Here is a 26,429-nt window from a genome sequence, read left to right on the forward strand (position 1 = left end):
AAAAAGTTATGTTTTCAATTGTTTAGGGTGCCCTTATTAATACGATGAGAACCCCTAACCACAACCAATTAGAAAAGAGAAGAAAGGATAAGGGGGAGTAAATCTGATTGAATTCTAGTTGGAAATTAGAAAAGAGAGGAAATGGCAAGGAGAGAAAGATAGGGAATGGGGAAATGATGAGGACAACTGCCACATGATCATATCAATATTTTCAAATATTTGTAATAATTATGTGAAATTTCCTGGAGGATATATATATATATATACATATATATATATATATATATATATATATATATATATATATATATGGGGGCGGTTCAAGGGCCATATGAGAAAACATATGAAAAAACTTTCGTTTTTCAAAATAAGAGTTAGAGGTTTTGGATTGAGCTGATTTTTTGCAAGGATGGTCACTATGATGAAAAGATCATCCTCACAAAAAATCAGCTCAATCAGAAACTTCTAAATCCATCAAAAGTGATTTACAAATTAGTGATAAAAATTGGTAAAAAATCGACGGTCCACATTCTAAATCACTTTTAATGGGGTTAGAAGTTTCAGATTGGGCTGATTTTTTTTTTTTTTGGATGATCTTCCCATCATAGAGATCATCCTCACAAAAAATTAGCTTAATCCCAAATTTCTAACCCGTATTTTAAAATTTTATTAAAAACGAAAGTTTTTACATATGTTTTCTCATATGGCCCTTGAACCTGACCCTATATATATATATATCATTTGTATAATCCTTTACAAACCTTTGAAATTTTCTCGGAAGGAGACCTAAAGGTAGGAAAGAAAAGGCAAATGTGAGAAAAAAGAAAAGATGAAAAAGACAAACATTAGTTAGTTTATCTCTATTTTTAGTTTGTTAAGTATAATGATATTACCATGCCATTACATTAAATACACACCATAAGTAATTTTATTATAAAATCATTTAGTAGTCGATAGACCTAAAATTGATTAGTCAGTTTTGAGCCTATCATCATGGATCTGATTATTTTATGATTCAGTTTTGGATAATTATTGCGGGGGATTTTTTGGATCTCCTACTCATCGAGATCCGCACAATAATTAATGCGTTTCTCTGATCTTCTTCTCTAATGATCTTTTAAGTTTTCGATTGTTTATTTTGGTGAACCTATATTTTCTAGATCGTTTTTTTATTCATCTTAACCTAAAAAGACATTGGTGTAGTACTGAAAAGGAGCCTCTGACGATCAAATTAGTGGTTGATATAAGTTATGGAGCATGAAAAAGAAAATAAGAGCAACAGAGTTCTGTATGGCTTGTTCCTTGGATTTGAGTGTGAAAGGTATCTTTATTTATCAATTGTGCTCTTTAATGGGGATAGTAAACTCAGTTGTAACCAATCACCTATGTTATTTAGTATTTATGGTAATAAAAACTCATAATACTTTGATGATAATGAAGACCTACTTCTCATGGTTCTTGTAACCTATATGAGATGTAACCTTAAATATGTAACTGCTCCAATTTGGTGACTATTCAATTCTTTGAATTTATTCAGTTAAGTTATGTGTCTGTAATTTTTTCAATCACCATGTGTGTTTTACCTTGACGATAATGTATATTGTAATGAATTTTGCTATTTGAATAGCTTTATAGTGACTAGTTATAGTACTTTTCTATGTTGCTACTCAAGTAGTTTTATAAAATTCCTTTAGTATATCATTAGCTATTGAGCATGAATAAGAGAAGGATAAGAAGCAGTAACATTAGCTACTGTTGACAGAACTTGGTCGAATTACTTTAAGTATTTGAGAGAAGGTTTGGCTCTCATGACCAAACCATTTTTGGATGTTATTATAAGGGATTAATTCCCTAGAAGGGTCAAATTTCTTTCAGATGATGTAGCAAGGGGTTGGCTCCCTAGAAGGGCTAAACTTCCTTTAAATGTAATTAGTGTCGGTTCCTTGAGGATGTTGAACCTTCTTAGAACGTAATAACAATGGGTCAGCTCCTTGAGGAGGCCAAATCTCCTTAGGATGTAATAGCAATGAGTCGATTCCTTAAGGAGGTCGAAATTTCCTGAGACATAAAACAAAAGGTTGGCTCTTTGAGGAGACCAAATCTCTTTTGGACGAAAATAACAAAGGGTCAACCATGGCAGTCGTATCACATAGATATAACACATAGAGGAAAGGGATCGGCCAAGGAGGTTGAACCACCTTAAGGAAGCAAGAGAGGGATTGACTAAAGAGGTCGATCCATTTACATTTTTGAATCGATTTTTAGGGGTTGGATCAAAATAGAATGGATCTGATTGTTTTGACTTAGTAATTTTGTTAATATCTAAAGATGAATATTTTTTGTTCCTACAATTCCCCCTATTAATACTTTGGATCTTGATGAGATCCAAGGTTCTAAGAATAACTCCCATTCCTTGGGATTAGCAAATGGTAACTTTAGCACTTTGTTGATTTTTTTGAATTGAAGGTTGTCCTCACGCAACTCATTTAAATCTTTATTTGATGATTTGTTGTCAACCCCTTGAGTTGGAAGTTGCTTAAATGCAACTTGATTAATGTAAGGCATTGGCTCTTAGTAGTAGACTTACTATCATGTTGACTCTTCGAGTTGAGGATGCCCTTAATGCAATTCGATTAAGAGTGGAATTCAAAATCTTCGTCATGCTGACTCTTCAAGTTGTGAGTTGGTGGCTCCTGCACTTCATTTTAGAACGAAAGCTCTTAGTTGTACACTCATTGTTGTGCCGACACTTCTAGTTGGGAGTCGACAGCTCAAGGCAATTTGATTGAAAGCAAGAACTTTTTGATTTTTGGAGCATAGGCTCCTAAAATGTGGGCTCTTGAGTTTGAATCTCAGACAAGTTTAGAGCGTGGACTCTTAAAGCATGGGCACTTAAATGTGAAGCTTGGGCTTCTTTAGATCGTGGGTTCTTTTGATGGTAAAGTGGGAGCTTCTTTGAGAGTGAGAGCTCTTTTATGGTGAAGCACAAGCTTCTTTTATTTGAGAATGATAGTTCTTTATTTCTAAAGCGATGCCTTCTTTGAGAGTGAAGGTTTTTATTTTTATAGTCATAGTGACTTGGAGCCACGTCAACTTTAGAGCCCTGTTTCTTCGAGTTTATAGTTATGGTGACTTGGTGTCACGTCAACTTTAGAATTATGTCTCTTCAAGTTTATAGTCGCGGTGACTTGGTGTCACGTCAACTTTAGCGCTATGGCTCTTCAAGTTTATAGTCGTGGTGACTTGGTGTCATGTTGACTTTAAAGCTATGGTTATTCAAGTTTATTGTCACGGTGATTTGGTATCACATCTAATCTTTGAGTTGGGATAATTCTATGTAACTCAAAAATTGAAACTTTATAGCTAAGACTTTTTGATTGAGAAACAAGGGCTTCTTTAAGAAAGATGGCTCTTTTTTAAAGAAGCGAGGGCTTTATCATGAGCTAGGGCTTGTAGTCGTAGGTTTCTCACCATGCCAACTCTTCAAATTGGAATTTTATTCTAATCAACATGGTAGAAATTTTTTATTATTTGAAAAATGATTACATACTGCTGATAGTATTTACGTAAGTTAAAGGCATTCTAAGGACGTTATATTACATTACCATTAAGGATTTTTAAGTAGGCTGCCCCTACTTTATCTATTATATAGGGACTTTCCTAGTTTGCCACCAATTTCTCGCTACTGAGTTCTTTGGTATTCTCAAATACTTTCTTCAACGCCAAGTCTTTAGGTTCAAAAGTTCTTCGTTGAACCCTTTCAATCGTAAGCCCTCTTGAGTTGTTGTTGGTAGGTTGCTAGGAGAACCAGTGCTTTTTTTCTTCAATAAGATTGAATGTTTTAATTAAGAAGCCATCATTTTGCTCAGGGATCGTGACTTGGCTCAACATGGTTGGGAGATCTAGCTTAGTTTATATGACCGCTTCTATTTTAACTGCTAGAGCATAAGAAAATTCTCTAGTGGGTTTTCTTAGAGTAGTCTATACACCCACAGAACTCTAGAGAGTTAATTGTCTCATTTCCTGTAACATCTTGAGTTTCTTCTTAATTTGGTTAATTAAGGTTTTGTTGGTAGCTTCTAGTTGCCCATTCCTTTGAGGGTTGTGTGGGTTGATAAGAATTGACGGATTCTCAAGCTTTTGCATAAATTGAGAATTGTTTGCCCTGTGAACTATTTTTCATTGTCAGTGATGATGACCTTTAGATCCCCGAATCGGGTAATGATATTGTTTCAAAAGAGGTGTCTCACTTTAGACTCTCAAATGTGTGCTTTTGTTTCTAGTTGAAATAATCTAATACCATTGGAAGAAATAATTTTTGTCTGGGAGTGGCAGGCAAATGGTCGCTATGTCGAGACCCCATTGAGAAAATGGCCATGGACTCCTCAATAATCGTGGTTCCTCGACTGGTTGATGAATAGTTGGAGCATGTCATTGGCACTGATCACATTGCTTTGGGTATTGTAGGGCAGTTTTTGCATGAAAGACTAAAAGTACCATTGTGTAATGGCATTGTGGGCAAGTGATCGTCCACCCGAGTAGTTACTGTAGTCTCCTTTGTGAATTTCTTACAAAAGTCTATTTTGCTTCTTCTTTTCTAAGGCACGCAATTAGGATCCTTCGAATGATTTTTTGTACTAATCACCATTGACTAGGGTGTAGTGAATTGCCTTGTACTTTATTTTTTTACTTCTTTTTTATCCTCTAGTAAGGTCCCATCCATGAGGTAGGCCTTAAAAGGATCTTTCCTGCTTATATTAGTGGTTGGACACAAGTCAATGGCTGTCAAAGAGCCCTTGATCTGTGGGTGCAGATCCATTTTTTGGTGTTTTGGGAATCGCCACCTAATTTTACAATCTATGAATCGAAACATGACTCAAAACAGATACAAAAGTACTGATCTACTAAAAAATGGGTTTGAGATCACGTTACGGGATTGGAAGGTGATAGGCACCAATTTTGTCCGACGAATCAGTCTTTACTTTTCCAAAAAATTTTACATTGCAAAAGATGACCTAAAAAAATAAAAATAAAAATAAAAATATACCTTTTTTACTTGGGTGATTGTGATAGTCGATTTCCTCAAAACTGATAAAGAGAATTCCTTTGAGCCTTCCTACTTTTGTCTTCGTCATTAGATTCGCTTTTAATCTTCGAGATGAGGTATTTTCCTCCTATATCTGAATATTTTCTGACTTTTTTGGGTGTTTGAGGGTTTCTGGGTGTTTTTCAAATAAAAGAATAGGGTTTGGGTATTAGGGATAGATCTAGGACTTCAGATTTTGGGTTTTGAGAATGATAGGGAGATTTTTTGGCCTCTCTTTCCTATGATTTTTCTTGACCTGCGAATTTAGCTTGTGGAGACTCTTTTTTATAGAGCTTTTTGAGAGTCTTTTAGTTTAACTAGGGCTCTTAAGGTTTAATTAGGATTTTAAATATTACGTAGAATGAGAATACTTTTTAGTTTTTAGAAAATCCCCCAATTGAGGGTTCTTTATTAAATTATAAATTTTTTGGGACCCCCGGTGAAAGGTTCTTTAATAAATATCATGTGGGTCTCACTTGAATAAGTGGGCCACTACTTAAATTTTGACCCATAGATTTGATTGATTTTATTTGTTCAAAATTTTAATTTAATTAATTTATTAAGATTTCACTTTACGTTAATTAATGTTTTAATTATTAGTTTTAGATTTTTTATTTTTAGAATTTGAAAAATTACCATTTTGCTTTTAAAGAGGGCTTTTAAATTGAGATGTTGATTTTTGATGTTTTGAAATTAGTTTTTCTTAAGAAATTCAATGAGAGTATCGATTTGTATTACTGTAGATACCCCATTTTGCACTCGCCTGATTAATCAACTCGTCAACCCAATTGCAATGGTTCCCAATGATGGATGATTATTCCAATACTCTATTTTGTTGTGAGATGTGTTTTAGAAATTCGGATGAGGTATCTCAAACTAACAAAACTGTAGAAACCACGCTACGCTAGGAAAATATAACCCCAAAAGTTTAGAAATCATCATTTTTCACACAAAAAGAAATTTTACGATAAAAATCACTAAAAAATGACCAAATGACCAAAATACCCCTAACCTCAAAACATCCCTAGAGCCTACATTATGCTTAGAAAAACCTTTTCAAACACATAAAACAACAAATTGAAATCAAATAAATTATTTCGCCAATTTTTACCAAATTCGATAAAATTACGAAAATGCCCCTCATAAAGTTCACGACCATTTCGCACAAAAAAATTCATAAATAACACAAAAAAATATTCCCATTGAATTCCTTACGAAAAATTGATTCCAAAATATCTTGGAACATTGAAAAATGACTTAAAACTCAAAAAGTCCTCTCCGAGGGTAAAATGGTAATTTTATAATTTTAATAATTAAAATTTTTAAAATTAATAATTAAAACATTAATTAATGCAAAGTGAGATCCTAATTAAAATTAAAGTCAATTAAATAAGACTTAAGTCAAAGTCCTCAATTAAAGTCAATCAAGTATGACTTAAGTCAAAATCTTAAAATAAAGTTAATCAAGTAAAACTGAAGTCAAAATCCTAAAGTCAAGTCAATCACGTAAAAGTCAAGTCAAAATTCTAAAGTCAAGTCAATTGTGAGACTAAAAGTCAAAACCCTAAAAGTAATTCTAATTAAACACTAACTCTATTTAAAAGAATTCTAATTAAACTCTAAAACTATCTAAAAGTAATTCTAATTAAACACTAACTCTATTTAAAAAAATTCTAATTAAACTCTAAAACTATCTAAAGTAATTCTAATTAAACACTAACTCTATTTAAAAGAATTCTAATTAAACTCTAAAACTATCTAAAAGTAATTCTAATTAAACACTAACTCTATTTAAAAGAATTCTAATTAAACTCTAAAACTATCTAAAAGTAATTCTAATTAAACACTAACTCTATTTAAAAGAATTCTAATTAAACTATAAAACTATTTAAAAAGAATTCTAATTAAACACTAATTCTATCTAATGTAATTCTAATCAAACTCTAACTCTATCTAAAAAGCACTAAAAAAATATATATAAATAAGGGTCCCTACTATCTATTTTCGTATAAAAAAATAAATCCTAGAAAAAATAGGTCAAGCCAAAACCTTAATTTTGAAAACCTAACTCCTTACTTAACATCCATTCTCCAACTTTAGCTCACAAAACATCAAAAAACCCTTCTAAATATCTTGAAATCTATAAAAAATTAGAAAAAATCATAGATCTAAGAAGAAGATACTTCAACTTGGAGATCTGAAGCGAATCCGGTGACAGAACGAAGCGAGGAGTACTGTACGAGGAGCTGTTCTATCAGATCTGAGGGAACAAAACCGTTGCATTGATAAAGGTAAATATATTTTTTTTGTTATGTAGGTCTTTTTAACAATGTAGTTTTATTTGAGAATTAGTAGAGAAAGGCGTTTGCCAGGCGGGGTTGGTGCCTAACACCTTCCAACTCCGTAATGTGATCCCCGGACTCAGCATTTTTAGTAAGTTAGTTGATTTTTATCCGTTTTGAGTCGATGTTCAATTCCTAGACCATAATAACTAGGTGGCGACTCCTAAACCTCAAAGGTCAAAAACGGATCCGCGCACCCCACGGATCGAGGGCGCTTTCAATTACTTCTGAGTTTTTGACATGAAATGATCGTGAATCCTATGAGGGGTATTTTTATAATTTTGTCAAATTTGATAAAAAATAGTGATACAGTTTATTTGATTTTAATTTATTATTTTATATGTTCAAAAGGATTTTCCTAATCATAATGTAGGCTCTAGGGATGTCTTGATGTTAGGGTATTTTGGTAATTTGATCTTTTTTAGTGATTTTTCTCATAAAACTTCTTTTTGTCTAAAAATGATGATTTCTACGTTTTGGGTCGTATTTTCCTAGTGTAGCGTGATTTATAAAGTTTTGTTTGCTTGAAATATCTCATTCAAATTTTTGAAACATATGTAGTAACAAATAAAAAAACATTGGAATATTCATCTATCATTGGGAATCCTCGTTATCGGGTTGACGGCTTGATTAATCGAGCGAGTGCGAAAATGAGATGCCCCTCTTTGGTAGAGGGTTGAAGCAAACTATATAACAAATCTACTTTGGTAAATAGTGTAATATCTGAATGTCAAAGCTAATGACAGTTCATTTTACAGTTAGATTTAGTAATTCGTCGAGGCGTTCAGATCCCCAAACTAAAAGTTTGTCAGGTTTTCGAACTTGAACTCTCATTGACTATGTTAGATCCTTGAATTTTGAAAAATTCTCTTTGACTAATGTAAATATAATGAATGTGCATGTGTGTGCAATAGTATAATGATGAGTTTGAAAAGGTGTGTCTCCTTTTTGCGTATTCATGAAAAAATTGAGTAACATAATTAAGCAAAGTAAAAAATCTGGGCAAAACCTGAAAAAAAATTTGAGTTTAAATAAAGTAAAAGTCGAGAAAAATTTGAATGAGGTCTGAGAAAAAATATGTGCAAAAGTAGAATGTCTTATTTTACCTACCTTGGGTAAATGAGTAATGAACTTATTTTCTAGGAGTCCTACTCTACCTGCTCGGGGTGAAAGAGTAATGAACTTATTTTTCTAAAAGTCCTACTTTACCTACTCGGGGTGAAAAAGTAATGAACTTATTTTCTAGGAGTCTTACTCTACCTGCTTTAGGTGAAAGAGTAATAAAATTATTTTTCTAGGAGTCTTACTGTACCTGCTCGGAGTGAAAAAGTAATGAACTTATTTTCTGGGAGTCCTATTCTGCCTACTTAGGGTAAAAGAGTAATGGACTTATTTTCTAGGAGTCCTACTCTACCTGCTCAGGGTGAAAGAGTAATGAACTTATTTTCTGGGAGTCTTACTCTACGTGCCCTAGGTGAAGGAGTATTGAATTCTTTTTTTCTAGGAGTCCTATTCTACTTACCTTGGGTGAAAGAGTAATGAACTTATTTTCTAGGAGTCTTATTCTACCTGCTCAGGGTGAAAGAGTAATGAATTATTTTTTTTGAAAGTCCTACTCTACCTACTCGGGGTAGAAGAGTAATGATCTATTTTTTTTGGGAGTCTTACTCTTACCTTGTCAAGGTGAAAGAGTAATGAACTATTTTTTTGCGGAGTCCTACTCTACCTACTTGGGGTGAAAGAGTAATGAGCTATTTTTTTGGAAAGTCCTATTTTACCTACTCAGGGTGAAAGAGTAATGAATTATTTTTTGGGCAAAACCAAATATGAGATAAAAAACGCTTTTGTTTGAACCTCAAGGTTTTTTAAAAAATTTATGAATTTTAAACCCGAATTTTTAACTTCATTTGAACCTCAGGGGTTTTCAAAAAGTTGTTATCAAGGGGATAATCTTAAATTCGGGGTTCCCATTTTTCTTAGGATTAATATCGATCAAGGTTGAGAACAAAATGCCCCTAGTTTAATAGGAAACATTGCATTAGAGATAGTTGAAGACAGTTTGAAAAAAACAAATGCCACTAGTGTAAAGGGGAAAACTATAAGCTATAGAAAAAGAAAGTGCCCTTTGTTACGAAGGTTTGAAATATTTGATCATCACAAGGGTAATAAATGTTTAACTTTTAATGTTTTGAGTTAGGCTCAAGATAACAAAATATTTCTTTCTGAGATTCATCGTAGAATCTATCCTTTTCCCTCTTTATTCACTTGGGAAAGTAAAATTTTTTAGATCAATAATAGACAAGATACTCGTGGCTTCTGAGTATTTGTCTAGTTTAAATTGGATATTGAAACTTGGTCATTCAGACATCTGATGTTTCGGTTTGGACCTCCTTTTAACTTTTCAACTCAACAGAGACTTTATTTTATTTTTTAGTTGCTCTAACTTTTGCCTAGATTGCTTTTCCAAGTTTTCAATCTAACGAAAGTGTTCTAACTTTTGCCTATATCGCCTTTTAAGATTTTCGATTTAGTGAACTTACAAATTTTTTATTTGCTTTGATTATTGCCAAGGTCGTCCTTTCGGATTTTCAACCCTGTGAGCTTGTCTTAATTTTTGCCTAAGTTGTCCTTTTAAGTTTTCAACTTAGTAGAATTTTTTATTTGTTTTTTCTTTTCCTTTGACTATTACCAAGGTCGTCCTTTTGGATTTTCAACCTTACGAGCTTCCATTAATTTTTGCCTAAGTCCCTTTTTCAGGTTTTCAACCTAGCAGGTCTCTTCTGCGCCACACACACACACACACACACACACAAAATGCTTCTATTACTAGTAGCACACCAATATGTATGCAAATTCTTAGGTGATTTACATATGAATTAGGGGCCTCTTAACAAGTTGGTGTGGCAATAGAATCTCTTAGAAAAATGATCCTTAAGAAACGTGATTGAGTTTCTAGTTGGAAATTAGAAAGGCTCGTGTTAAAGGCACCCCAATTATTAATTAGGGCATATTATTTACCCAAGGCTCCCAACAAATTATTTTGACGAGATCCGCACAGTAATTAATGCGTTTCCCCGATCTTCTTCTTTAATGATCTTCTAAATTTTCGATTGTTTAATTTGGTCAACTTTTATTTTATGAATCATTTTTTAGTTCATCTTAACTTAAAAAGATATTGGTGTGGTGCTGGAAGGAGCCTCTGACGATCAAATTAGTGGTTGATATAAGTTATAGAGCATGAAAAGAAAATAAAAGGTATAGAATTTTATATGGCTTGTGCCTTGGATTTGAGTGTGAAAGGTATCTTTATTTATCAATTGTGTTCTTTAATAGGGATAGTAAACTCAGTTGTAACCAATTACTCATGTTGTTTAGCATTTATGGTAATAAAAATCCATGATACTTTGATGATAATAAAGACCTATTCTTCATGGTTCTTGTAACCTGCAAGAGACGTGGCCTTAAATATGTAACTGTTCCAATTTGGTGACTATTCAATTCTTCGAATTGATTCAATTAAGTTACGTGTTTGTAATTCTTTCAACCACCATGTGTGTTTTACCTTGACGATAATGCATATTGTAATGAATTTTGCTATTTGAGTAGCTTTATAGTGACTAGATATATTACTTTTCTATGTTGCTACTCAGGTGGCTTGTCACAATTCCCTTAATGTATCATTAGTTACTGTGCATGAACAAGAGAAGGATAAGAAGCAATAATATTAGTTACTGTTGATAGAACTTGGTCGAATTACTTTAAGTGTTTGAGAGAAGGGTTGGCTCCCTAGAAGGGCCAAACTTCTTTTAGATGTAATAGGTGTCAGTTCCTTGAGGATGTTAAATCTTCTTAGAACGTAATAACAATGGGTCAACTCCTTGAGGAGGTTGAATCTCCTTGGGGTGTAATAGCAAGGAGTCGGTTCCTTAAGGAGGTCGAAATTTCTTGGGACTTAAAACAAAAGTTTGGCTCTTTGAGAAAACTGAACCTCTTTTGAACGAAAATAACAAAGGTCAACCATGGCAGTTGAACCACATAGATATAACACAGAGAAGAGAGGGATTGGCTATGGAGGTCGAACCACATTAAGGAAGCAAGAGAGGGATTGACCAAAGAGGTCGATCCATTTACTTTTCAAATCAATTTTTAGGGGTTGGATCAAATTATAATGGATCTGATGGTTTTGATTTAGTAATTTTGTTAATCTCTGTAGATGAATATTTTTTATTCCTACAATTCCCCCTATTAAGACCTTGGATATTGATGAGATCTAAGGTTCTAAGGATAACTCTCATTCCTTGGGATTAGCAAATGGTAAGTTTAGCACTTTGTTGATTTTTTTGAATTGAAGGTTGTCCCCACACAACTCATTTAAATCTTTATTTGATGATTTGTTGTCAACCCCTTGAGTTGGAAGTGGCCTAAATGCAGCTTGATTAATGTAAAACATTGGCTCTTAGTCGTAGACTTAGTGTCATGTTGACTCTTCGAGTTGGGGATGGCCTTAATGCAATTCGATTAAGAGTGGAATTCAAAATCTTCGTCATGCCGACTGTTCAAGTTGTGAGTTGGTGGCTCCTGCACCTTAGTTTAGAGCAACAACTCTTAGTTGTAGACTCATTATTGTGCCGATACTTTTAGTTGGGAGTCGACAACTTAAAACAACTCGATTAAAAGTGAACTCTTTGATTTTTGGAGCATGGTCTCCTAATATGTGGGCTCTTGAGTTTGAATTCTGACAAGTTTAGAGCGTGGACTCTTAAAGCATGTGCACTTATATGTGGAGCTCGGGTTTCTTTAGATCATGGGTTCTTTTGATGGTAAAGTGGGAGCTTCTTTGATAGTGAGAGCTCTTTGATGGTGAAACACAAGCTTCTTTTATTTGAGAACGATAGTTCTTTATTTGTGAAGCAATAACTTCTTTTAAGAGTGAAGGTTTTTATTTTTATAGTCACAGTGACTTGGAAGCACGTCAACTTTAGAACTTTGGTTCTTTGAGTTTATAGTTGCGGTGACTTGGTGTCATGTTGACTTCAGAATTATGGCTCTTCGAGTTTATAGTCATGGTGACTTGGTGCTACATCAACTTTAACGCCATGGCTCTTTAAGTTTTTGGTCGTGGTGACTTGGTGTCATGTTGACTTTAGAGCTATGGTTCTTCAAGTTTATAGTCACGGTGATTTGGCGTCACATCTAATCTTTGTGTTGGGATAATTTATGCAACTCAAAAATTGAAACTTTATAGCTAGGACCCTTTGATTGAGAAACAAGGGCTTCTTTAAGAAATATGGCTCTTTTTTTGAGAAATGAGGGATTTATCATGAGCTAGGGCTTGTAGTCGTAGGTTTGTCACCATGCTGATTCTTCAATTTGGAATAAACTAGAAAATTTTCATTATTTGAAAAATCATTACATACTTCTGATAGTATTTATGTAAGTTAAAGGCATTCTAGGGACGCTATATTACATTACCATTAAGGATTTTTAAGTAGGCTACCCTTACTTTATCTATTATATAGGGACTTTCCCAACTTGCCCCCAATCTCCCGCTACTAAGTTCTTTTGTATTCTCAAATTCTTTCCTCAGCACCAAGTTTTTGGGTTTGAAAGTTCTTCATTGAACCTTTCGATCGTAAGCCCTTTTGAGTTATTGTTGGTAGGTTGCTAGGAGAGCCTGTAATTTTTTTCTTTAATAAGATTGAGTGTTTTAATTAAGAGGCCATCATTCTGCTATGGGATCGTGACTTGGCTCCACATGGTTTGGAGATCTAGTTTAGTTTATATGACCGCTTCTATTTTAAATGCTAGAGCATAAGAAAATTCTCTAGTGGGTTTTCTTAAAGTAGTCTGTACACCCATAGAACTCTAGGGAGTTAATCATCTCATTTCCTGTAACATCTTGAGTTTCTTCTTAATTTTGTTGGTAGCTTCTAGCTGCCCATTCCTTTGAGGGTTGCATGGGCTGAGAAGAATTGATGGATTCCCAAGCTTTTGCAGAAATTGAGAATTGTTTGCCTTGTGAACTATTTTCCATTGTCGGTGATGATGACTTTTAGAACCCCGAGTTCGGTAATGTAATTGTTTCGAAAGAAGTGTCTTACTTTAGACTTTGGAATGTGTCATAATTTAACACCATTGGAAGAAATAATTTTTGTCTAGGAGTGGCAGGCAGATGATCAGTTATGTCGAGACCCCATTGAGCGAGTGGCCATGGATTACTCAATGGTCATGGTTCCTTGACTAGATGATGAATAATTGGAGTATGTTGTTGGCATTAATCTCGTCACCTTGGTTGTAGGGCATTCTTTGCATGAAAGACCAAAAGTACCCTTGTGTAATGGCATTGTGAGCAAGTGATCTTCCACCTGAGTAGTTGTTGTAGTCTCCTTTGTGAATATCTTTCAAAAGTCTATTTTGCTTCTTCTTTTCTAAGGCACACAAGTAGGATTCCCCGAATGATTCTTTGTACTAGTCTCCATTGAGTAAGATGTAGTGAATTTCCGTGTACTTTATTTTTTTTTACTTCTTTTTTATCCTCTATGTAGACATGAAATGTTCACCATGAACTTTAATGCTACATTGCTTGGAGTCGCCACTATTCTTTTTTGGAAATGGGTGTGAATGGGCATCCGAATCAATTTTTTTGAAAACCAGTTTTTCCATGGCATTGTAGTGACTTTCATGTGTTGGAAATGGTAAGGTCTACATAAGATCTAGGTAAGGAGGTCTGGTTAGAGGATGGGGAAGGTGTTAGGCATTCCATCCTCTCTACCAAAGGTGGTTACCTTGCTTGGCCATTTTATCTTGTAAAAAACTTAAGAAAGTAAATACTAAAATGTATGAGAATGTATGATAAGAGTGGTGTGTGCGTTAGAGTAAAATATCCCCTTAATAAAGGGTTTTGATTTCAAAGTGACGTTGAGGACATTCTATGGAAAAGAATGACCCACATAGTCACATTAAATTTATGAATATGAATGTAGGTTTGAGCTTTTAGAGAGACTCCATGATGGAGTTCCCTTGAGGCCACAACCTTGATGCATATATGCATGACTAGAAACTTAGTGTTTCATCCCATCAAGAGGGTGACACATTTCTTCATCATTGTCATGCATAGGTAAGTATGTGCATTGTGTACAATATGATGCATGAAATTAAGGTAAAGAGGGTTTCAACCCCCATCTTTTTTATCGAACCTTAATCCAATCTACCGGGGATGGGAGAGGGTGTGCATTACATCCTAAGTGATTTTTAAAAAGAAAATAAAGTAGAGGGTTAGACGAAGAAGATGCAAGCTTTAAAACAAATAAACTACAACTTAGTCCCACCTTGTCCCTTGGTGGTCTTGAACCTTGAGATGTACACTTGAGGGTTGAGTGAGATGGTTGAGGGTTGAGTGAGTTGAAATTAGAAGATGAGTGAATGAGTAGGGATTTTGGTAGAGTTTTAGGTTGAGAGATGGGGGCTTGAGAGCATTGAATTACTCTTAGAAAATGAAGGTATTTATAGAGTTTTTGGATAACTTTTGGGGATAAAGTAGTCCAACCCTAAAAATAAAGATAATGGACATAAGGTTTAGATTGTTTCTTTTTGGATTTTTCATTTTTATGAGGGTAAAGATGATATTTGTGAAGAAATCCTAAAAGTATTCTTTGATCTTTGATTTTTTTGATAAATAGAGGTGAGAGAACAAAAAGTACTTTTGGGAAGGATGAATAGGGGACTAACATATGTAAATGTGAAGTGGGAGGTGAAAAGTAGACCTTGGTTCATTTGTAAATAACTCATAAAGTAAGGGTGGATGCATGTTTTTTAAATGGATCAATAGGAGAACAAAAGTACTTTTGGGAGGGTGAGTAGGAGAATGACATGTGTAAAGGTGAAGTGGTAGGTAAAAAGTAGACATTGATTCATTTGTAAATAACTTATAAAGCAAGAGTGGAAGTATATTTTTGAAATGGACTAATGGGAGAGCTCTATGTATGTACTTGAAGATTCCACCTTTTGAGGGTATGATTGGAAGATATCTCAACTTTATGAATTATTACCAAAGACCAAAAAACCTTTTTAATTTGGCCAACCTTTTTGGGAAGGACATTCTTGAATTTTCACAAGGGGGAGTTGACTCTCCAATTAGATAATGCATTAGGTATTGAGGGATTATGGAGATCAACATGTGTCATCTTTTGAGGGGATGTGAGAGAATGGGCTTAGAGTGGGCTTGGTATTGGGCTTAGAGAATGGACTTGGTATGGGGCTTAAGAAATGGAATTGATTTATGGATAATGGATAATGGGTTTGAGATGGACTTGGTTATGGGGCTTAAGAAATGGACTTGATTTATGGATAATAGATAATAGGTTTGGAGATGGACTTGGTTATGGATGATGGATAATGGGTTTGGAGATGAATTTGGTTATGAATGATGGATGATGGGTTTGGAAATGAACTTGGTTATGGACAATGGAATTTGTTTATAGACTTGGGCTAGGTATGGGTGATAGATCGGTTAATGGAGAGCGTATATGAATTCAGATTGGATCATGGAAGTGGATGGAATTAAATTGGATTAGGGACAAGGTGGAGCATGCAAACTATATGACATGATGCATGTATGCATGAAAGTGATGCTAAGTGGCAATGCGGGTTCATTGAAAGGCTTGAGTTCTTAGTTGGAATCAATTCGAGAAATTTTGGATTTTCCTACGGGTTCGTGCAAATTGGAGTGTCTACAACTGCCCCTCTTTGCAGGAGTTACTTGTAAAAAATTGCAAAGAATAAATTAGATATTTTATTTGCACGAATTCGAAATAATTTATTGCATGATGATTAAAAACATCGGATGGATTGTAGATTTTTTTTTTGTAGAATTTGACTACCTAAGCACGGGGTTTGACAGGGTTAACCTTTTTGAAACCCCTGATTTTGTGGCACAGAGCTCGTTTGAAATCTTAGATACCATTTTTTTTTATGATTTTTGAAAGTGATCGACGTTTTAAACCATGCAATGCAATTTTGAGATATTTTTTTCTTTTTCCCTCGTTGATTTTGAATTTCAAACTTAGTTTCCCCTTCATGGAAGTTATAGGATCATCTTGAGAGAGCTTAGCATAGTGTGACCATCCTTGAGAAAGACTTGCATGATGGTATGATATTTGAGTATTTGGTGTGTCATCATGCCTCGGATGTGGAAAGAATCATCGTTGACCAAACTGCTTAGATCAAAGCCCTAAAGGATGACTTGTTGCTTACTACGCTTGCCAGGGAAATGCTTGAGTGGTTTTTTGCCTGTTATTCCGTCTTGTACCCTACTTTTAAGGAGAATGATGTAGCACTATTGGAAATGAATGAAATAGATTTTTATGTAATGGCCTCAGATATATTTACTGCTTCTAAAAACTCTTGATTTTAAGAAAAGTCCTAGATTCTTCGTCATAGGCCAAAAATAGTAATTTTGATGATGTATTTTTTTATTTTAGGTTTTAAAAAAAATTATCTTTGTCGAACAATCTGTGACAAACTAATGTTTGACGCCTCTAAACATCAACGATCATGGTGCCTTTGCCAAATGCCTAGGATACAAGTGTCAGCTAATCCTTAGCATCTTCAGAGTCATCCCTTAAGACTGAGGATTTTGACTGAATTATCTTCATTGGAATATTGAGGACTTTCAGATTTTTACCGTTCATAGTTTATACTTTTGCGGGGCAGGAGTTATTTTATTATTTATTTATTTATTTATTTATTTATTTTTCACTTTTGCCCTGGCGCAAATTATTGTTTTCACCAGATCCGATTTCTACATTTTTGCGCATCGACGCCCTTTTTGGATTTTTATCGTGTCGGTGGTTTTGATCTTGCCATAGACTGATTTTTTTACTCATAGTGCCCTTGTAGGTTTTCACCATGCCCTTTCAATCTATGCTTACTTTATAGATTTTCACTTTGAATACTTCTCAATTTCTCTGTGCCCCTTGTGGCTTTGTGACTCAAGTTGAGCTGCAAGATAGAATACTCTACTCTTCTAGTGGCGCTTTTTCTGGAGTTATAGATCTGGATTCCCCTCTCGAGTTCTTCCGACGATTTTCATGGTGCAGTGACTCAAGTTGAGCTTCGAGATCAATGACTCTACACTTCTAGTCACTCTTTTTTTTTTCAAATATTTGACTTGACCTCCCCTCTCGGGTCTTCAAACGATTTTGATGGCTTGAAATCCGAGTTAAGTAGCAAAATCAACTATACCCTGACGATGTTTTTCATGACATGTTTTTACCGTGATTGAGTTGCCTTGAACCATTCCTTGATATGGGAGGACTTTAAATAGGACGAAACATAGGCTTAGGCTATGGTTGCGAAAGGATAAGAAAGGTTGAATCTGGATTTATTGAGGGATAGAATGGACATGGGGTTTGTCTATTTTTTGTTCTGGAAGTATGATCTATGTCTCCTCCCAACGTCTCACGAATCGTTTAAGCGGAAAGATTTGGGTCGAGCTTGAGATCAAGTATTCGAGATTTTTGACTTTTTGATTTTTTTTTTTGTACTTTTAACCGTTAACAGTTTATCCTCATGCGGGCTAGGAGTATACTTTGGTACTTTTGTTTTGACTTTTTATTGTTTTTTTTTATTTGATTTTCTTGATAGCGGTGACTTGCCCTGGTCCTGGGTTAAGAAATGAATGTAATGGCTCAAAAAGGCTTAACTAAGGGTAGATAGTTGTTCAGGTAGTAGAAAGATAACCTCTCTTCATTTCAAAGGATGACTTCAGGCGTAATATTTTTTAACGGTGTCAGCATTGATCTATTGCGGAAAGACTTCCCCGTCTATCTCTATGAGAATCAACGCTCCTTCGAACAGTACCTTTTGGACGACGAATGGCCCCTCGTAATCTGGGTGAAACTTTCATCTCAGATCTTATTGTATTGGTAAAATCTTCTTCAAAACTAAGTCTCCGGGTACAAACTCTCGAGGTCGAACATTCTTGTTATAAGTACGTGCTATTCTTCATTGATACGTTTGACCGTGACAAATTGTCGAAAGACGTTTCTCTTCTATTAAGTTCAACTGATCAAATCGGGCTTAAACCCATTCTACCTAATCCAATTCAACTTCTTTTAAGATCCGAAGGAAGGGAATCTCGACCTTAACGGGCAAGACTGCTTCCATTCCATATACCAATGAGTAGGGCGTTGCCCCAGTCGAGGTTCGGATTGACGTTTGATAAGTATGTAGAGCAAATGGTAACATCTTGTGCCAATCCTTATAAGTAACAGTCATTTTCTCGATGATCTTTTTGATATTTTTTTTAGCGGCTTCAATTGCTCCATTCATCTTTGGTCTATAAATGACTGAGTTGTGATGAGTGATCTGAAAATCCTTGCACATTTTGGACATGGCTTTATTTTTTAGATTCTTGGCATTATTGGTTACTATTTCGCTTGGAAGGCCGTACCGACATATGATATTGTTCTTCACAAATTTCAAGATATTGCCCCTCGTTACATTGGCGTACGATGCAGCTTCTACCCATTTTGTAAAGTAGTCAATGGCAACCAATACGAAGTGATACCCATTGGAAGCTTGAGGATTGATCTGTCCGATGACATCCATGCCCTAGAGTGAGAAGGGCCAGGGAGAAGTCATGTTGTGCAACTCTGAAGGTGGTGCATTAATCTTGTTGGCATAGATTTGACATAAGTGACACTTTCGAACATGTTGATACCCATCGCTCTCCATAGTCATCCAGTAGTAACCCATTCTCTTAATCTTCTTTGCGAGCTTATGTCCATTCATGTGAGGTCCACAGACTCCCCTATGCACGGTCTCGATTAATTGTTGAGCTTATTTTTCTATTACACACTTGAGGAGGATCTTGTGGTGCGCCTTTTATATAAGACTTCCACTACTCAAGAAGAACTATCCTGCCAATCTCTGAATAGCCTTTCGGTCATTTACTGTTGCATCAGGTGGAAAAGTTCGATATTCAAAAAATGCCTTGATGTCTGCATACCATGGCTTTTCCTCAGGCTCTTCAATTTCCACCGGTAGGCAATATCCTGGTTCGTCTTGAATACCAATCTCAAGAGGGTCAACTATGGTATCTTCAGAGATGCTGATCATTGAGGCCAGAATAGCCAATACGTCTGCAAACTGGTTCTTAGACCTCGGCATATATGTGAATAAGATTCGGGCGAAGTTTGAGCTTAGATCCTCGAGATACTCATGATAAAGAAGTAGTCTCTACTCTCGAGTCCTCCATTCTCCCATTGTCTGTTAGACTACCAGACTTGAGTCTCCAAATACACCTAGTTCATCCACTTTGAGGTCGATCGTTGCTTTCAACCCCACAATGCATGCTTCATACTCGGCTTCGTTGCTCGAAATTGGAACCTTAGTCTGACCGCAATGGGGATATGAGTCCCGTTTGCCTTAACCAGAATTGCCCCAATTCCATTTTTCTTTTAATTTACTGCTCCATCGAAGTACATTTTCCAGTTAGATTCTTCATCGTCGCTCTCAACTTCAGCAAACAAAATGACTTCATCAGGAATATTTGTCTTTAGTGGCTCATAGTCGGGTAGAGGGTGTTCCGCTAAGTGGTCAGCAATGACTTGTCCTTTGATGGCTTTTTGAGTGACATAGGTGATGTCTAACTCAGATAATAGTAGCTGCCATTTTGCGGTGCATCCCGTTAGTACCGACTTCTTGAAGAGATACTTCAAGGGGTCCATCCGAGCAATAAGCATAGTCGAGTAACTGAGCAAGTAGTGGCGTAACCGTTGTGATGCCCAGACAAGAGCACAACATGTCTTCTCAAGAGTCGAATAGTTCACCTCATAACTTGTGAACTTCTTGTTGAGGTAGTAGATGGCTCGCTCTTTCCGACTAGTTTCATCATGCTGTCCCAGTACACAGCCCATAGAGTTTTCTTGCACGGAGAGATACATCAGTAGAGGTCGACCTGGTGTAGGTGGAACCAAGACTGGTTGATTAAGTAGGTATCTCTTAATCTTGTCGAAAGCTTCTTGACAATCTTCATTCCATTCTTTCGGCTCACTCTTCTTCAATAGTTTGAATACTGGCTCATAGATCGGTGTTAGTTGTGCGATGAACTGATTAATGTATTGAATTCTCCCGAGGAATCTCCTGATCTCTTTCTCTGATTTGGGTGGCTCCATATTTATAATGTATTTTATTTTAGCCCGATCGATCTCAATGCCTCTTCTACTGACAATGAACCCCAACAGCTTCCCTGACATGGCCTAAAATACACATTTTACCGGATTAAGTCTTAAACGGTATTTCCTTAATCGATCAAACAGCTTTTTCAAGTTTACCAGATGATTCTCGTCGAGATTCGATTTAGCTATCATGTTGTCCACATATATTTTTATCTCCTTGTGAATCATGTCATGAAACAAAGCGATCATAACTCGTTGATAAGTTGCCCCAGCGTTCTTGAGACCGAATGGGATAACCTTATAATGAAAGGTACCCCATGGTGTAATGAACGCACTCTTCTCTTGGTCCTCTTCTGCCATTTTTATCTAATTATAACCCGAGAAGCCATCCATGAAGGAGAAAATACCGTGCTCCACTGTATTATCGATCAAAGTGTCGATGTGTGGTAATGGAAAGTCATCTTTAGGACTGGCTTTATTCAGATCACGATAGTCTACACACATGCGTACCTTTACATCTTTCTTTGGTACAGGAACGACATTAGCGAGCCACTCAGGGTAGGTGGATACTGCGAGAAACCCTATTTGGAACTGCTTCATTTCTTCGTCTTGACCTTAAGTGTCCATTATGGTTTCAATCTTCGCAATTTCTGCTTGACTGGCTTACTTCCCGGTTTAATAGGTAACTTGTGGATGACTAAATCTGTGTCTAAACCAGGCATGTCTTGATAGGACCATGCGAAGACATCGTGGTACTGTTATAAGAACTTTGTCATCGTCTCTTTCTGCACAATCGTTAATAGGTCCGATTTTGACGATCCGTGGGTCATCTTCGATGCTTAGGTTCATTGAGTTTGTATCCTCTATATTTGGCTGAACTCCTTTCTCGTGACGTTCCATGAGTTCTTTGATTTCTTTTGGAGGATATTCAACCTCTTCCTCTAACTCTTCTTCGATCCCCATGAGATCAAAGTCAAGCTCGAGGTCAAAGTCATATTTATCTCTTTCATACTCTGTTCTGTCACAAGGCTCATTCAACTGAGGAAATTCTTTGAAAACCTTTGGTATTATGAAGATTTATGATTTTTTTAAAATTTTAAAAATATTTGATTTTTTTGAATTTTGTAGAGTTTTTGAATTTTGAAAGATTTTTTATTTTTTTGAATTTTGAATATTTTTGATTTTTTTGGATTTTGTGGACTATCTGTATTATTGAAATAAGATGAAGAAAAATCATGTAAATTCATTAGTAACGAAGGTGAGCCCCCAAAATAGTCTTGCTTCGAGGACGAGGGCTCATTATAGTCCTCGGGCAGATGAGATTTTATTAATGGCATTTTTTTGAGGCTGTAGGGATTCTGGACCCCATGACGGCCTCGTAAGTGATTGGGTACTCCTCCCAATTTTTGAGGACTTGCCCATCCTCTGCAGGGTAGATAGGTCAAAAAAGTGGCTCCCTTGATGATTTAGATATGACCATCACTTCCGGGTGACTGTTGTTAGATCCGGGTACAGACACCTGAAGGGTAGTTGGAATTACAACAGATTCCCAATCGATTTGAAAGGGGAACAGTGATTTTTCTTCTTTGCACATTGTGACTTTTACCTTGGCGGGCTCTCTTTCTTCTTTTTGACTTTCTTCGGAATACCCTCCGAACAAGATGCCTATGCCATCTGTAAAGGAATGTGGGGACTCAACGAATGAGTCTTTTTGCGATTGAACGAGCTCGATACTTGCAACACTTGGTTCTCCTGTGTGGCTTGTTGATAATGGTTCTAATAGATCATATGGCCTTTTTGTGATTGTGGGAAGCTGACGCTGATGTGCGGTACCTTCCCAAGTTCCATACGTTAGGCTCACGATTCTGTCTTCGTGCAAGTCGAAGTTCCCTCTTCTTATCATTCATGTCAGAGATGTCCTTCTTTGTAGGCCTGAACCCGAGACCAAAGTAGGGAGTATGTTTTTGGGGCATTGATCAGAGTGGCCCTGCCTTTTCCTTTAAGTCTTAACCCTTGTTTCGGACGATATCCCGCCTTTTTCATCACTCGTCCGATCATCAGATTTATTTTTGACAACTCTGCCCTGATCTTCTTTTTCCCTCTTGGGATATGATTGACAGATGTGAACTGAAAGGAATGGTACTCCTCATTTTCCCCGGTCATTTCTATGTCAATATATGGTACATCGGGTGATCAATCGACTGGTATGAAATTTTCTGCGAGAACCGATATCACCCTTTGTCCCATGATGAATTTGGCTCGTTGGTACAAGGAAGAAGGGACTACCCCTGCGGTATGGATCCAGTGTCTTCCTAAAGGAGATTGAATGCTGAGGGTGTGTCCAGAATTTCAAATGTCACTTCAAACGTGCATGATCTAATAGTGACTGGGAGATCTAGTTCCCTTAATGACTCAGTTTTCTTACTATCAAAAGCCCTTACAGTCCTTTAGTTGGCCTGAGGTATGACAAATCTACATTTAACTTGTGCAAATTTTGTAGAGGACAGACATTAAAAGTCGAACCATTGTCGAGCAGTACCCTTGCTACCATCATACCTTTGCACATTGCCATAATGTGCAATGACTCAATGTGTCCACGTCCCTCGTTGATAAATTCATCCTCTGTGAAGGTGATCGTATTGGGGGTCATGATCTGACCCACTGTCTTTTCCAACTCTTCTGACGAGGTGGTCTCAAGTACATGTGCATTACTAAGGACTTTGAGCAATGCTTCCCGATGATGATTTGAGTTTAATAGCAGGACAAAGATACTGATTTGAGCTGGCATTCTGTTCAACTACTCTACTATGTTGTACTCACTTTTTGGAATGAGTTTGAGGAGGTCAGCTGCCTCCTTGTTAGTTACTCTACTCTTCTTTTTTTTCTGATTCCTTTTGTGGTACTTATTCCTCCTCTACAAGCTTTCCTTTTCCCTTTTTCTTTTCTTCTATCTTTTTTCTCGTTCTACATTTTTTATTATTTTTCTGGTACTTTGTAGCACTTCCTTGATCTAGTCATATGACCAATGTCCGTGATCATAGCCTCTTTCAGCTTCTCAACCCCTGCGGATGTCACAATCATCGTCTCATAACTTCATGGGACGATTTGATTTCAGCGGTACGAAAATGGTTTAGAGGATATGATGGTCATGGGTTGAGGATATGAGAGGTGGTAGATTGGGTTTGACGGTTGATGTAGTGATGTTTGGGGTTTATGGGTTGGTATAAAATAGGATAAGGGGTGGTCGGGAGGAGAAGCTTGAAGTTTGAGGGGTCGGTGCAGTGCAAAGTATGATAAGAGGTGGTCGGGAGGAAGGGCCTAAAGTCGGTATGGTACAAGGTATAATGAGAGGTGGCCGAGAGGTAGAGCCTGAAGTTGGTATGGTGCACTGTATAATGAGAGGTGGTCGAGAGGAGAAACTTGAAGTTAGTAATGTATAGGGTATGATAAGTGGTGGTCGTGAAGGATTTGAAGTTTGGGAGTTGGAGTAATGGTGAGATTGGCAATTCTGATTGGTAGTTGGGATGGTAATTGGTTAGTTGTGTCTTGAGGTAGAGCGTTGATGCTTGAGGATGTTGATTCCTTCCTCAAATTGACTCTGACTTCCGAGCCAATAGGTGTTATCAAAACTGAGGGATCGAAGCTTGGTTCATCCTTCTTTATGGCATTAATTGTCGGCCCATCGCCTCCCCTATTATGTGTCGGTAACGGGTTCTGATTAATATTTTGCTGAGGTACTTGGACTGTCGAACCATCCAAGATGATTGTTTTCCTGTCAATTAGATTTTGAACTTGGTGCTTGAGTTGCCAACATTGGTCGGTGGCCTGCCCCGGTGCACCCATATGAAATTTGCAGAATTGATTGAGTTTGTACCCTGGTCCCTTTATCGCCTCTGGGTTTGGCTGCGTCTTCGTGAGATATTCTCCCCTGAGTAGTGTTGGGAGTAGTTTGGATAGAGTCATAGGCAGACGAGTGAAGACTCGAGAGATCATGCTAGGTTTACGTTGCTCGGTTTGATGATTCTGGGCAAATTGTGGGTTTTGACCAAACTGAAAGGCTTACGGAATAGGTGCTGCTTGAGGCAGGTTAACCTGGGGTGTTTATGACCTCTGGTTTGGTGCTGAGATGAAGAAAGACGAACGGGTTGTACATTATTCACTTGGGCTTCATCCTTTTTTTTGTTCAAGACTACCGGTTTCCGTTGAATAGACCCTCCTGTTGGTGCCCCTAGATTAGACAAGTCGTAGATCAGTCCTAACCGAATACCATCTTCAACTCGATCCGCCACTTGGACCAATGACGAGAAGCTTGCAGTTGTATGACCCACTAAATGTGTGTAGAATGAGTGGCCCAGAGTTGAGATGAATATGGTGTTCATTTCTTGTTCAGTCATTGGTGGCTTAACCTTAGAAGTCGATTCTCGCCACCTTTGGGCATATTCTTTCACACTTTCCTTTGGCTTCGAGTCATCTTGGCCATGTCATTTCTGTCCAATCCCATGTCTGTATTGAACCTGTATTCTTCGAAGAAAATTGTGACCAGATCTTGCCATTTCTTAATCCGAGAATGATCTAATTGAGAGAACCATGAGATGGTTACCCTGTTAGACTCTTTTGGAAGAGCTGAACCAATAACCTGTTATCGTCACCAAACTGGCACATAGATCCACAATAGAGCTTCAAGTGGGACAAAGGACACCCAATGCCATTGTATTTTTCGAAGTCGAGACACTTGAACTTTGGCGGCAATGATGTATTAGGGTATAGATACAGATCTCTGAACCTCATTCCATTGGTGGAGTCCTTGCCTTTCATCATTCTGATTTTTCCTCGACTGCCTCGAGCTTGCTTGCAAGTTTCTCCTCTGTGGTACTCCTTCCCTCAGCTGCCTTGAAATTACATTCTTCCTTTTGAACGACCTCATGTTGTGGTGGATTGCAGTGAATGTGAATTGGTGGTCCTTGATTGGCAGGGATGGTGGGTGGTAAGGTATTCAGTACTTGCGAAGGTTGTTGTTGTAGTTGTTCGGGTATAACCTGATTCAAGCCGGATGCCTGATGTTGTACAGCTTGAATGATGCTTGGATTTGCCATTAGCAGATCTAGAATTTTGTCGTGTTTTTCTAATGCTTTCAGCACTATATCTAGCTTCGAGGTGAGATCTATTATTACTTCTGTCACTGTCTGCTAAGGTTGCTCTGAAGTGCTCATGATTGGTTGTGAGCGTAGAAAATATGGAGAATTGTCAGGTGGCAAGTACTTCTTTCTAGGTCGTTTGGCCACTGCAGACAAGAGATTAGGCGTTGATATATCATTTACATAATGAAGATGCATGATGATTTAGTAGGTCTGATTGGATTAGTTGGTAAAGTTGCAATAATAAAACACTGAATTTGGTTGAGGTTAGATTTTTTGTCAGCACGGAGCCAGATATTGATCAGCATGGAGCTGGGGTTTGTCAGTACGGAGCTGAAGGTTTATTGGCGCTGAGCCAGAGGTTTGTCAGTAAGGAGCTGGAGGTTCATCGGCACGGAGCCGGAGGTTTGTCAGCACGGAGCTGGAGGTTTATCGGCATGGAACCGGAATTTTGTCAGCACAGAACAAGATGTTTATCCGCACGGAGCCGGAGTTTCGTCAGTACGGAGCTGGAGGTTTGTCAGTACAGAGCTGGAAGGTCATCGACACGGAGCCAAAGGTTTGTTAGCGCGGAGTTGAAAGGTTATCGACAAGGAGCCAAAGGTTTGTTATCACGGAGCTGAAAGTTTATCAGCATGGAGCTGGAGGTTTATCAGTACGGAGCTGGAGTTTGTTAGCATAGAAC

Source organism: Akebia trifoliata, chromosome 1 (genome assembly GCF_017979445.1).
Source record: "Akebia trifoliata isolate Shusen 1 chromosome 1, ASM1797944v1, whole genome shotgun sequence".
Lineage (NCBI taxonomy): Eukaryota > Viridiplantae > Streptophyta > Magnoliopsida > Ranunculales > Lardizabalaceae > Akebia > Akebia trifoliata.